The sequence below is a fragment of the Myotis brandtii genome, unplaced genomic scaffold (genome assembly GCF_000412655.1).
Source record: "Myotis brandtii unplaced genomic scaffold, ASM41265v1 scaffold45, whole genome shotgun sequence".
NCBI lineage: Eukaryota > Metazoa > Chordata > Mammalia > Chiroptera > Vespertilionidae > Myotis > Myotis brandtii.
Genome location: NW_005367209.1, coordinates 5,422,602 through 5,436,028, shown reverse-complemented (window position 1 = coordinate 5,436,028; position 13,427 = coordinate 5,422,602). Strand labels below are relative to the sequence as shown.

The 13,427-nt window shown below is 43.6% G+C and overlaps 1 pseudogene; it reads left to right on the top strand.

Moving 5' to 3' along the window:
* Window positions 1–12,326, top strand: part of LOC102243086 — a 44,361-nt pseudogene extending 32,035 nt beyond the window's left edge.
* Window positions 12,327–13,427: the final 1,101 nt, after the last annotated feature.

Sequence of the window (13,427 nt, the reverse complement as noted above, 5' to 3'; positions counted from 1 at the left end):
GAGGCCCATGGGGTCTTCTGGGGAGCTGGTCATGGTCTATGCCTTGTTCAGGCATGTGGGCATATTCATTTTATGAGATTTCATTAATCTGCACACTTACGATATGTGCATGTTTCTGTACGTATACTAAAAAAAAATTTATTAGGTAAAAGCAACAACTAGACTTAGAAAAAAATCCAGTGAACAAATTTATATTTAATAAATTGCATGCTCCCTGTTTTAGATGACATGGTCCATCTCCAGCAGTGGGATAAAGCCCCGGTCTACAATGGGCCCTGAGACAGAAAATTAGGCCCAGGGAGGTGAACTGGTCCGAGTTACTGTCTCCAGGAATGTGCACTTTAGGAAATGCAGATGCATGTATATACTGCAGGATGTGAAGGTTTAATTTTTGTTGTTGTTAATCCTCACCTGAGGATATATTTTTTCCCATTGATTTTTAGAGAGAGTGGAGGGGAGGGAGGGAAACATCGATGTGATCACATTGATTGGTTGTTTCCCACAGGTGCCTCAACTAGGGCTGGGGATTGAACCTGCAACCCAGGTATGGCTCTTTCTTTTCTTTTCTTTTCTTTTTTTTAAAAAAATTATATATTCTTATTGATTTCAGAGAGGACAGGAGAGTGGAAGGGAGCCCACACTGCCTGGGTCTTCAGCAGCCTCCATGTCACTCAGCCAAAATCCCCGCTGATTTTTATAGCCCAAAGTTCTCTTCCTAGCTCTGCAACCCTGGGATGAAGGTATGGTGTGGGGCTTGGACCCCCCTCCTCCCTCCCCACACACACACAGCTGAGATATTCCTCCTTATTTAAAAAAAAAAACACCACACATGGCTGTCGGACCAGCCTGTTCAGCGCCTCCACCCCTCCTACCAATCTCAATGTGATTTTTTCTCTAGCGGTAGGATTTCCATTCAGCCAGATTGCAGGAGCTTCAGAATGATGGTTGTTCTGTATTTTAGTTGCAATTTTGATGTGGTTGTGGGAGGTGGTGAGTACTGTGTTTACCTACATTGCATCTTGGCTCTCTATTTTCTGTAGTTTTAATGGAGCTAAAAGCCAGTCATTGACAAGACAAAACACATTTTACTTTTACTGCTTACATGGCCAAATAGCTGGGGCTTAAAGCTGCACCATTGGTTAGGCTAAAGCCGTGGTCGGCAAACTGTGGCTCGTGAGCCACATGCGGGTCTTTGGCCCCTTGAGTGTGGCTCTTCCTAAGCCTTAGGAGTACCCTAATTAAGTTAATAACAATGTACCTACCTATATAGTTTAAGTTTAAAAAATTTGGCTCTCAAAAGAAATTTCAATCGTACTGTTGATATTTGGCTCTGTTGACTAATGAGTTTGCCGACCACTGCCCTAGACTATGTTTGTACTCTGTCTGCATTAAATTTCATTCTCTTTGTTTTTGATAAGATCTCCGATTATGTAAGGTCACTTGAAATTCAGATCTTTGAGCCCAGATTGTTGGCTGCACCATTCATTCTTCTGATATTAGCACAGCCACTCTTTACTGGTCACATGCTACCTGGCAGGCACAGGTCTAGACGCCAATGACAAAATGTGGGTAAAAAATTCACCTCACCTGCCCTCATAGAGCTGGCATACTAGTAAGTATGGGGGAACAAAAGACAAATAATTGTATCCCCCAGTATTTGACTGGGCTCCAAGTGCTCAGTGGGCCTGTGTTGTAAGACATAAAATGGCATCTAGTGAATAAACAAGTAAAAAATAATTATATCCCAGGTGGCGTGGCTCAGTGGTTGAGTGTCAACATTCTTGAGGAACCAAGAAGTCACAGTTCGATTCCCAGTCAGGGCACATGTGTGGGGTTGCGGGCTCGATCCCTGGTGGGGGCATGCAGGAGGCAGTCAATCAATGATTCTCTCTCATCATTCATGTTTCTATCTCTCTCTCCCTTCCTCTCTGATATCAATAAAAATATATTAAAAATATGTTTATTGATTTTTAGAGAGAGAGAAAGGGAGAGGGATAGAGAGATAGAAGCATCAATGTTGAGAGAGAATCATTGACTGGCTGCCTCCTGCACGCCCCCTATTGGGGATCGAGCCCACAACCCAGGCATGTGCCCCTGACCGGAATCGAACCCAGGACCCTTTAGTCTGCAGGCCGACGCTCTATCCACTGAACCAAACTGGCTAGGGAAAACATATTTTTAAAAATAATAATTATATTTGTGGTTTTGGGGAGAACAAAATTTTCTATACCCTCAAGGATTATCTGGCTGGTCTAATAATCAAATAGAATTGAGACAGATTAGCAAGAGAAAATAAACAATTTTAATACATACATATATATGGGAACCCTGCTTACATGAGAGAGTCAGAGATCCCATATGCAAGAGAGCTTCAGAAATAAAAATGGAACGTGGGTATTAAGACATCCTGAGCTAGGGGTGAGGTGAGGTATCTTGGTACCTTGGGGGCTTCAAAGGATCATTGCAGGGTGATAAGAGGAGCAAATGCTTAGTAAATAAAAGTTTGTTCTTTCCTATAGATAGGTCAAAAGAAGTTATTTCTGATAATCTCTTATTATGGACAAGGTCCCTAATTCAAGTTCTTCTAGGTAGTTAAGGGAGAGCCAGGGAGTGGAATCTTCAGCTAAAGTTGCCTTTAGCTCAAACAATCTGCATACTATAGGAGCATATCTTGGGGTGACTGTTGAATTCACACAGCTGTAAGTGCTAAAAAGGAAAAATAAAAGGGGCTGACTGATCTGGGGGGCAGGCATCTCAGGTAAGGTGGTAAAGAAGGACTAAGAGGGAACACCATTGCTGAGACTTGAAGAAGCAGTTATTAAGGGAGCTGGGAAAAGATCATTCGAAAAAGAGGAAACTGCAAGTACAAAAGTCCTGAGGCAGGAAAGAATATGTCACATTTGAGAAACTGAAAAACAGTTGGTGTCATTGGAAAGTGGGAAAATAATATGAGATGAGATTGAAGAAAAGGTCATGAGAGGACCAGATAGAGCAGTCCTCATTATGATAGGAAGTCGTAAGAGGATCACTCCACTCCCCTGTGGACTTCAACCTGTGATGTCCCCAATGGATTGGAGGGGCCAAGGGTAAAGCAAATAGCACAGGAAGAGTTACATAATTCAGGTGGAAAACATTGGATTGGCCTAGGGTAAGAGCAGTGGAAATGGAGGCAAAGGGCAGAGTCAAAGTACCCTGTGAAAATAAACATAAAGGGCTTGCTAATGGACTATATATGGAGATAAAGGAAAGGAAGGAATCAAGGTGGGAGCTTGGGCAGCCAGGTAAATGAGGGACCTCTCCATTCAGGGGATGGATGGAGGAGAGTTCAGGAGGGGGACAGTCTAGGACAGAGACTTACAACCTGTGATGTCCCCAGGGGAAACAATTGGATTACTGAGACCAGACTCATGTATATGGGAGGAGGACTGGGCTGGAGTTATGTACGTGGGAATCATCAGTACTGTGTGATATTTAAAGCCAATGGATTCAATAGGATCATTTGGGAGGGAGTCTAGACAGAGAAGAGCAAAGGCTCAGGAATGAGTGGCAGGGGGCTCCTCCAGCACAGGAAACTCATTTAGGCAGGAGAGGACAGCAGGTGAAGAGGACACAGGACATCATCTCCGTAGATGATGGGGACACTCCAGCAATAACACACCCCTTAAAAATTTGTACTCAGCAGGCCTTGTAGCTCAGTTGGTTAGAGTGTCGTCCTGATACACCAAGGTTGTTGTGGGTTTGATCTCTGGTCAGGGCACAGGCCTTGTAGCTCCAGTTGCCCTAACCGGTTTGGCTTAGTGGATAGAGCGTTGGCCTGCGGACTCAAGGGTCCCAGGTTCGATTCCGGTCAAGGGCATGTACCTTGGTTGCAGGCACATACCCAGTGGGGAGTGTGCAGGAGGCAGCTGATTGATGTTTCTCTCTCGTCAATGTTTCTAGCTCTCTATCCCTCACCCTTCCTCTCTGTAAAAAATCAATAAAATATAAAAAAAAAAGAAGCAACCAGTGAATGCATGAATAGGAACAACAACAATAAACGTTTCTCTCTGTGTTTCTTTCTCTCCTCCCTTCCTCTTTCTCTCTCTATAAAAAAAAGAATTTGTACTCTTCCAAGATGAAGGCACTAGGGAGGAAAATCATGATGCGAAAATGGGTTCATGCACAAAACCGGCCTAGAGAAAACTGGAGATGTTGGTCTGAGAGAGGTTAGACTCTTTTTTCAAACTAAGGTATAATATAGTTACAATAAAATGCACTGATTAAGGTGCTGGTTGATGAATTTTTACATATAGGCACACCTGTGTAAGTACTACCCAGATCCAAATATACATATCTCCAGACCCCCCAGAAAGTTTCTGTGCCCTCTGCCCATCATCACCCACCTCTTATGGAAACCACTATTCTATGACCTTCAGTGAGTTTTGCCCATTTTAGTTTTTTTAATTTTTTTTTTTTTGAGAGAGAGAGGAAGGAAAAGAGAGAGAGATAGAAACATTGATGAGAGAGAAACAATAATCGGCTGCCTCCTGCACTCCAACCCTGGGCATGTGCCCTCACTAGGAATCGAACCGTGACCTCCTACTTCATAGATTCAACCACTGAGCCACACCAGCCAAGCTTATTTATTTGTTTATTTTTTGCCTTTGTTTTTTGTTTTTTGAAAGAGAGAAAGGGAGGAAGAGAGACAGAAAGACAGAGAAACATCAATGTGAGAGAGACACACCGATTGGTTGTCTCTGGCAAGGCCCCCACCAGGGCCAGGATGGTGCCTGCAACTGAGATTTGTGCCCTTGACCGAAATCAAAGCCAGGACCTTCAGTCCGTAGGCCAGCACTCTATTTACTGAGCCAAACCGGTGAGGGCTGTTTTTTTTTTTTAACTCTGTATAAACAGAATCATACAACATATGCTCTTTGAGTTAGCTGCTTTCACCCAACATTATGTCTGATAGTCATCTGTGTCTTGGCAAATGGCAGTAGTTCATTCTTTGTTTGTTTTTTTGTTTTTTTATCTCCCCATTTATTTTTAGAGGGGAAAGCCAAGGGAGAGAGATAGAAACATCAATGATGAGAGAGAAACATACCCTCTAATTGGGGGATTAAGCCTGCAACGTGGGCATGTGCCCTGACTGGGAATTGAGCCAGTGACCATGCATGGGAGGATGTTCAATGCAGCCAGGCAGTGGTTCATTCTTTCTCACTGCTGCACAGTGTTCCATTGCACAAATACCACCATTTATTACAATATGCAGCAAACATCCTTGTGCAAGTCTTTTGTATAAGGATTGCATTTCATTTTTATGTGGTTCTCAGAACAGCCTCAGATAAGTATCAGAAGATACTTATCTTCTCAAGGAAATGGAAAGAATACACAAGTAGGAGTCATTCTAACTAGGGTGCCATATATATTGGGGACACACTATACTATACTAAAACTTGGTTATTATTTATCTGAAATTCACATTTAACTGGGCTTCCTGTATTTTTATTTGCTAAATCTAGCAACCCTATCAGACCTATACTCATTTTTGCACATGGTGGGGTTTTTTGTTTTGTTTTTTAATCCTCTGCCAGAAACATCGATTGGTTGCCTCCTACACTCCCGGACCAGGGATCGAACCCAAAACCTAAGTATGTGCTCTGACCAGGAATCAAACCCACAACCTTTTGGTACACGGGACGATGCTCCAATCCACTGAGCCACAACAGCCAGAGAACACATGGTAGGTTTTTGATAGAATATTTTTGTTTAATGAATGGAAAAGAGAAGATGGGGAGAACATGAATTAACTGAACCTCCATCAACTCAGGACAAGTAGTTCTTCGTGGGAAAAGCCTCCTGAGACATTTAGCATGGTGTTCAGTCTCTGGATAGGTGAGATCTATATTTATTTGTTTGTTCTGATTTTCTTTTTTTAAATATATTTTTATTGATTTCAGAGAAGAAGGGAGAGGGAGAGAGAGAGAGAAAGATCAATGATGAGAGAGAGAGAGAATCATTGATCGGCGACCTCCTGCATGCTACACACTGGGAATCAAGCCCACAACCCAGGCATGTGCCCTGACCCAGAATCAAACTGTGACCCCCTGGTTCATAGGTTGATGCTCAACCACTGAGCCACACTGGCCAGGCCTGATTTTCTTTTAATAAAAAGTTTATTCTAGAATCTAGATCCAAAATACCGAGATGTGGAATTCCATGTTAGAAAAAGGTGATGGCTGCCTTTGGGGGTTGCCTCGCCACTGTTCTGCAGGCACTCCTTCGGACAATTGGACAGCCTCTTAGGACATTCTCTGCTAGAGCAATCTTCTGTCACCACATGTCAAAATGCTGTCCCCAAGCTGCTAACTGTCCTGTTTGTTCCCCATAGTGTCTTTTCTACTTGGTTTCTATAAACAGAAGATAGATGTGGAAAAGCTTATATGCTTACTCAGGGCATAAAAATAGAGTCCACAATTAGATTTTTAAATACAGATTTCTTAAGTGATAAAAATAATTAAGATACAACATTTTTATAATCTCTAATTTTTATCATGACAAATACTGGTCATAAGGAAATGTAAATCAAAACACAATAGGCTCTGGCTGGATAGCTCAGTTGGTTAGAGGGTTGTCCTGATAGGCCAAGGTTGTGGGTTCGATCCCCAGTCAGGGCACATACAAGAAACAACCAAAAACAACCAATGAATGCATAAATAAGTAGAACAAAAAATCCATGTTAGTCTCTCCCTTCCTCTTTCTCTCTAAAAATTAAAAAAAAAAAATCACACACACAAAAAACACACAACAGTCCTGGCCAGTTTGGCTCAGTGGATACAGCGTCGGCCTGCAAACTGAAGGGTCCCAGGTTCAATTCCAGTCAAGGGCACATGCCCGGGTTATGGGCTTGATCCCCAGTGTGGGACCTACAGAAGGTAGGAATTAATGATTCTCTCTCGTCATTGATGTTTCTCTCTCTCTCCCCGTCTCCCGCCTTTCTGAAATCAATAATACACACACACACACACACACCACAATGGCATGTTGTCAGGGCCCAAGATATGCTCTAATGGCATATTGATTTTTTGAATTAAAATCATTGGAGAAGCAGTGGGAGCAGGATGAACTCTCTGACTCTGGAAATGCAGAAAATAATTCTCTGTGCAGGGTTTCTAGTGGGAGCAGGATGAACTCTCTGACTCTGGAAATGCAGAAAATAATTCTCTGTGTGACAGGGTTTCTCCCTGCTCCTGGAGGCTGAAAGATAACCTTATCCCAAGAGTTTTTTTAAATCCAGTCTAAAAAAGCTTGTATAAACAAACCTTGTACCTCCTTTACTAATTTACTGCCTAAACCTAAACCTTGCTTAGATTCCTTTCTAATGGGCACTAACTTTCTTTGTCCTGTCAATTTCTCACAAATTTATTATTCTTTGTTTAAAAAGTATAAAAGGATGCCTACGTCAATAATTTCTTTGAACCTCATTTTATAACCTAAACGTCCTATTGCTATTCTCCTGTGTGCACACATTAAATTGTGTGTTTTTTCCTTCCTGTTAATCTAGCCTTGTGTCAATTTTATTTTAGTATTAGTCCAGTCTGCCAGAAGAACTAAAGTATAGAAGGGGGGTATTCTCCTCATTCCTCTTGGTGTTTTGCCTCTCAAATCAGCAAAAATTTCTGAAAGCGCCCTGACTGGTTTGGCTCAGTGGATAGAGCGTCGGCCTGCGGACTGAAAGGTCCCAGGTTCGATTCCAGTCAAGGGCATGTACCTTGGTTGCAGGTACATCCCCGGTGGGAGGTGTGCAGGAGGCAGCTGATGTTTCTTTCCCATCAATGTTTCTAACTCTCTATCCCTCTCCCTTCCTCTCTGTAAAAAATCAATACAATATATTTTTTAAAAAAATTTCTGAAAGCATAATACCCAGTATTGATAAAGATGTGAGAAAATGGAAATTCTCCCACACATTGGTGGGAATTTTAACTGGCACAACCTTTCTGGAAATCTTAGTAATATATATTGTAAAACTTTAAAGGTACTCACCTTTTAATGTTACACAATGAGACATCACCTCACACCTGTCAAAATGGCTATTAATAAATCAATAAACAAGTGTTGGGGAGGATGTGGACAAATGAAAACCCTTGGGCACTGTTGATGGGAATGCAAACTGGTATAGCCACTATGAAAAAAATATGGAGTTCTCTCAAAATATGAAAAATGAGCCCGGCTCTGTGGCTCAGTGTTTGAGCGTCAACCTATGAACCAGGAGATTACGGTTCAATTCCAGGTCAGGGCACATGCCTGGGTTGCAGGCTCAATCCCTAGTGTGGGGCATGTAGGAAGTACATGCCTGGGTTGCAGGCTCAATACCCAGTGTGGGGCGTGTAGGAAGTAGCCAATAGATGACTCTCTCTCATCAATGATGTTTCTATCTCTCTCTCCCTCTCCTTTCCTCTCTGAAATCAATAAAATATATTTTTAAAAAATAATTATTGGCAACTTAGAATGTGTTTTTTTCATTTAAAAATATGTTACATATATTTTTTGTAATAATAAAAATTAGAAAAAAATTAGAAATTTATATGTCGAATAACAGGGAAATTGTTAAGTACATTTCAGCACAAGTGCTATGCAATCATTTTATTTGATGATGTACAAAAATATCAAATAACAGAAAAAAGTGTTCACAAAATCTAAGTCAAAAGCAGATTAAAATATATATAAATTAGATTACTTTTGGCTGAAAATAACAAAGAATGCTGGGTCCTATTTATGTATAAAGAATAAAATACATAAAGAGGTAATAAAAATGTATTCTCCCTGCTGTTTAATAAGAAGCCCAGAGGTAAGTGATTTTCATCTTTCCATCCCATCTCATCCATTTCATCAACATATCAGCCTAAGTACCCTCATGGTTGCAAGATGGCTCCATGGGTCCAGGTGTAACATGCATTTATGGTAATACCCAAATGAAGAAGAGGGACTATTTTTCCTATGCATCTTTTTTGTTTCATTTTGTTAATCCTTACCCGAGGATATTTTTTCCATTGATTTTTAGGGATGGGAGGGAGAGAGACAGAGACAGAGACAGAGAGAAAATATCAATGTGAGAGAGACACATCAATTGGTTGCCTCCCATACCCACCCTAGTACCTGGGAGAAGGTAGCAGCCATGTTTGGAGGATGCTCAAGCAGCCCTATGGAGAGGTTCCTGTGGCAAGAAACTGAGGCCTTCTGACAACAGTTGATGTGAGCATATCATCTTGGAAGAGGATCCTTCAGTCCAAGTCAGACCTTCAGCTGACTGTACAATCCTGAGACCCTGAGCCTGAATCACCTAGCTAAGCTGCTCCAGAAGTCCTGACCCACCAAAAGTAAGTGAGTTAATAGTTATTGTTGTTTTAGGCCTCTGCTTTTTTAGATCATTTGTTGTACAGCAATATGTAACTAATCTATATATATAAGCAGGTAATATGCATATTAGGCCAGAACGCCGTAATGGGTCACGACCAGACAGGAGGAGGTTGCACACGCAGGTGAGGCCCCAGAGCGGAGACGGAGACAGACACAGCGGGGCCTGTCCGAGCCAGCAGGGCGGCTCCGGCGGCCCAGAGTGGGCGCCTCCTCTCGTGATTTCAATCACGTGCTGGGCCTCTAGTAGGAATATAATACAATATCAATATTTATAGTAATTTTCTATGGATGGTAAAATTACCAGTGACTTTTAGTATCTTCGTTGGATTTTAAGTTCTGATGTTTGTGCTTAAATCTTCACATTGCCCTTCTCTCTTTGGTCACTTCTTCCCACCTGCTCTCAGGTTAGCCCCTGCTCCATTCCCATGAGTTTCTTGGCTCACCTACAGTGTGATGTCTCACTTGGCAGTCAAATTTTCTCTTCTCCAGGCAATCCACAAGACTATACAGGCATGGTTCATTCACAGATGTCAAGCACCAGGAAACTAAAGGAAGAGGTCAGACCAAACTCCTGAGAGCCTTGTATATCATTCTTAAGAACCAATGTCTCTGATCAGATTTCCCAGAAGCAGACCTCAGATAAGTTTGTTTCCAAGTGATTTATGAAGGAACGGCTCCCAGGAGACATTGTTAAGGCAGTGGGGGAAACAGAATAAGAAAGGAACAGGACCTAAGACAGGGGTGATTTGAGGCCTTAGCCTGATCCTAAAGGGGAGGGCTGGCACATAAATTATAGCTACAAGGGAGCAGGGTGCTCATGCTCCAGCACTTGTCAGCCAAGAAATAAGCTCCTGTCCTTTCTTGTGGGCAGAGCAGTTCCCATGGCCCATAGAGATGTAGGACAGTCCTCTAAAGAGTATAACCCTAGCCGGTTTCTCAGTGGTTAGAGCATTGGCCAGCAGACCGAAGGGTCGAGGGTTCTATTCCTGGTCAAGGGCACATACCTAGGTTGCAGGTTTGATCCCTCGGCTCAGATCAGGGCCCATGAGGGAGGCAACCAATCAATGTCTCTCACATTGATGCTTTTCTCTCTCTCTCCCTCCCTTCCACTCTCTAAATATCAATGGAAAAAAATATCCTCAGGTGAGAATTAAAAAAAGAGAGAGAGAAGAAGAAGAAAGTGATGAAAAAGTCTGGATGTGACTGATAAATTTATGCTATGGCAATGAGGACAGGCATGAAAAAAACGGCATTCTATCATCCCTCCAGACTGGAAAAACCCAGCTATGTGAGCTTGGAAGAGATGGAATATCCATGCCAGTTTCTTTTAACTATTTAATTATTATTTTTAAAATTCTCACCCAAGAATATTTTTCCCATTGGTCTTTGGAGGGAGAGTGGAAGGGGCGGATGGAGGCGGGGGAGAGAGAGAGAAACAGCAATGTGAGAGACACCTCAATTGGTTGCCTCCCACATGTGCCCATGCCCTGACCTGGGCTGGGGAATAAGCCTGCAACTGAGGTACGTGCCCTTGACCAGGAATTGAACCCGAAACCTTTTGGTCTGGGGGCCAAAACCCTAACCACTGAGCAACTGGCCAGGGCTTAACTATTTAATTTTTTCAACCACAAAATCTTCCTCCCTGGGCATCAGATATCTCACCTGTGAAATGGGCCAATTATAATCATAGTGAAAAATAACAGTAGTAGCAGTAAGATTTATTGAGCACTTTACTGTGATGGAGGTACTTACTCATTGTTCCAAAGACTTTACAATTGTTACTCTTGATTAACTCTCACAACAAACCGATATAGGCACAATTATTGTCCCTATATGACAGATAAGACACCTAAGCTCAGAAAGGATAAGTACTGCCTGAGGTCCCATAACGAGTACCTTTCTCAAGATTATGGAAAAGATTAAATGTCTGCATCCCTTGGATCTTATCTTTTCAGTGTGTTTCTACAGACTCACCTGCCAGCCAGTGTGGTTCTGTGCCTAAGGGCTTGGAAGGGGAAAACTGTTGGAAGCACTAGTGACAGGCCCTGTAGGGGTAATTATTGCCACCCACGAGGTGGTATCTTAACACCCCAGCTCCCCTCCCATCCTTCTGGCGGGATAACTCAGAGTTGGCGTTCTATGCTGGTTCCCAGAGCTTCTCAGCAGGCTTTGGCTGCAGTAGCCCACAGTAGTAATTGATGGGATGGCCCACCCATACCTGGCTGTCTTCCTTTCCCTCTCTCACTTCCTCACTCCCTTCCTAGCATGCCCCAAGCTCACTTCACAAACAAACCACTTGCACCCAAATCCTTCTCTCAGAATTTAGCACAATTTTTAAAACCGATTGTCACTTTCCTGACCTGGTGAAGCAGGAGGCGCCATCATGGGAATGAGCCCACATGCACCACAACAATGACCCAAAGTCCGGTGCGAGGAGCCCTAGAGCCAGGACATCCGCCTAAGGCTGTTGGTCAAACTGTACAGGTTTCTAGCCAGACAAGCCAACCCCACCTTCAGCCAAGTAGTGCTGAAGAGGTTGTTTGTTCATGAGTTGCACCAACCAGCTGCCTCTGTCCCTTTCCCAGATGATCCGAAAGAGGAAGCTTCCTGGCTGGAGGCGAAACCTCTGTGGTTGTAGAAACTATAACCAATAACGTGGGCACGCAGGACTCGTCCAAACTGAAGGTGTGTGCACTTCCTTTGAGGAGCTGCACCTGGAGCTGCATTCTCAAGGCCAGGGCAAGATTCTCACCTTGGGCAGTCTGACCCTGGACTCCCCCAAGGACAGTGGCACGATCCTGCTGTCTGGTCCTCACAAAGGCTGAGAGATGCACAGGCATTTCCGGAAGGTCCCAGAAGCCCCTCACAACCACATCAAATCCTACCTGTGCTCCAAGGGCCAGAAGTTCAAGGCCTCTAGAGCCCTATAAACCAGCCAAGGCTGCAAAAACTAACCTTTTATTAAGTTTTTATTAAAAAGACTAGTGGCCTGGTGCACAAATTCGTGCACATTGAAAGGGAATTAATTAGAAGGTGGCTGGTGGGGCGGGACTGGGCAAGACTGGCTGGACATGCCCTAGAGCCAACCTCCCGTGGTTCCTCCCCGGCTGGCCACACCTGGGGCAGCACCATGGCTCAAAGGGTGTCTGCAGAGTGGGTGGGGTCTCTCTGGCAGATGAGGTCCCTCGGCCTGGCCTGCAGGGATTGGCCGAAACCAGCTCTCCAATATCCTCCAAGGGGTCCCAGAGTGTGAGAGTGCACTCTGCAAACTTGCTGTCGCTCAGCAGCTCCTGCGTTGAGCGTCTGCCCCCTGGTAGTCAGTGTGCATCGTAACTCCCAGCCAGTTGGCCGGTTGACCAGTCAGTCAGTCGCTTAGCCTTTTAATACATATAGATTTTTGCCGGAAACCAATTCCAGCATGACAGCAGGGCTGATTTTGGGAAAGGCTGATGGCATTTCCCCAAACCCGAATAGGACACATTAAATTGATTGTTGGCTGCCAGACAGCTCAGGGCATCTTTTTTTTTTTTTAACATATTTTATTGATTTTTTTACAGAGAGGAAGGGAGAGGGATAGAGAGTTAGAAACACCGATGAGAGAGAAACATCGATCAGCTGCCTCCTGCACACTCCCCACTGGGGATGTGCCCGCAACCAAGGTACGTGCCCTTGACCAGAATCGAACCTGGGACCCTTCAGTCCGCAGGCCGACGCTCTATCCACTGAGCCAAACCGGTTAGGTCAGCTCAGGGCATCTTAATCTACATGTTATTGCCTCCTACTGGCCAAACACCTGAACAGCCATAGGCTAATTCCCCCAAATCTGACAATGCCTCTGTATACGAAACCCTGACCCTTTGAAGTGTATATCTCTGCCTCTCCTCAGGACAATTTGTGTTAAAAACAAACAAACAAACAAAAAAAACCATGGGGTCCTGAGACGAGGAGATCTTAGATCTTAGTTTCCTTTAAACTAGGCTCCTCTGACCCCCAAATGCCTTTCAAAATTATATTTCGTGTCTGGACTCCTA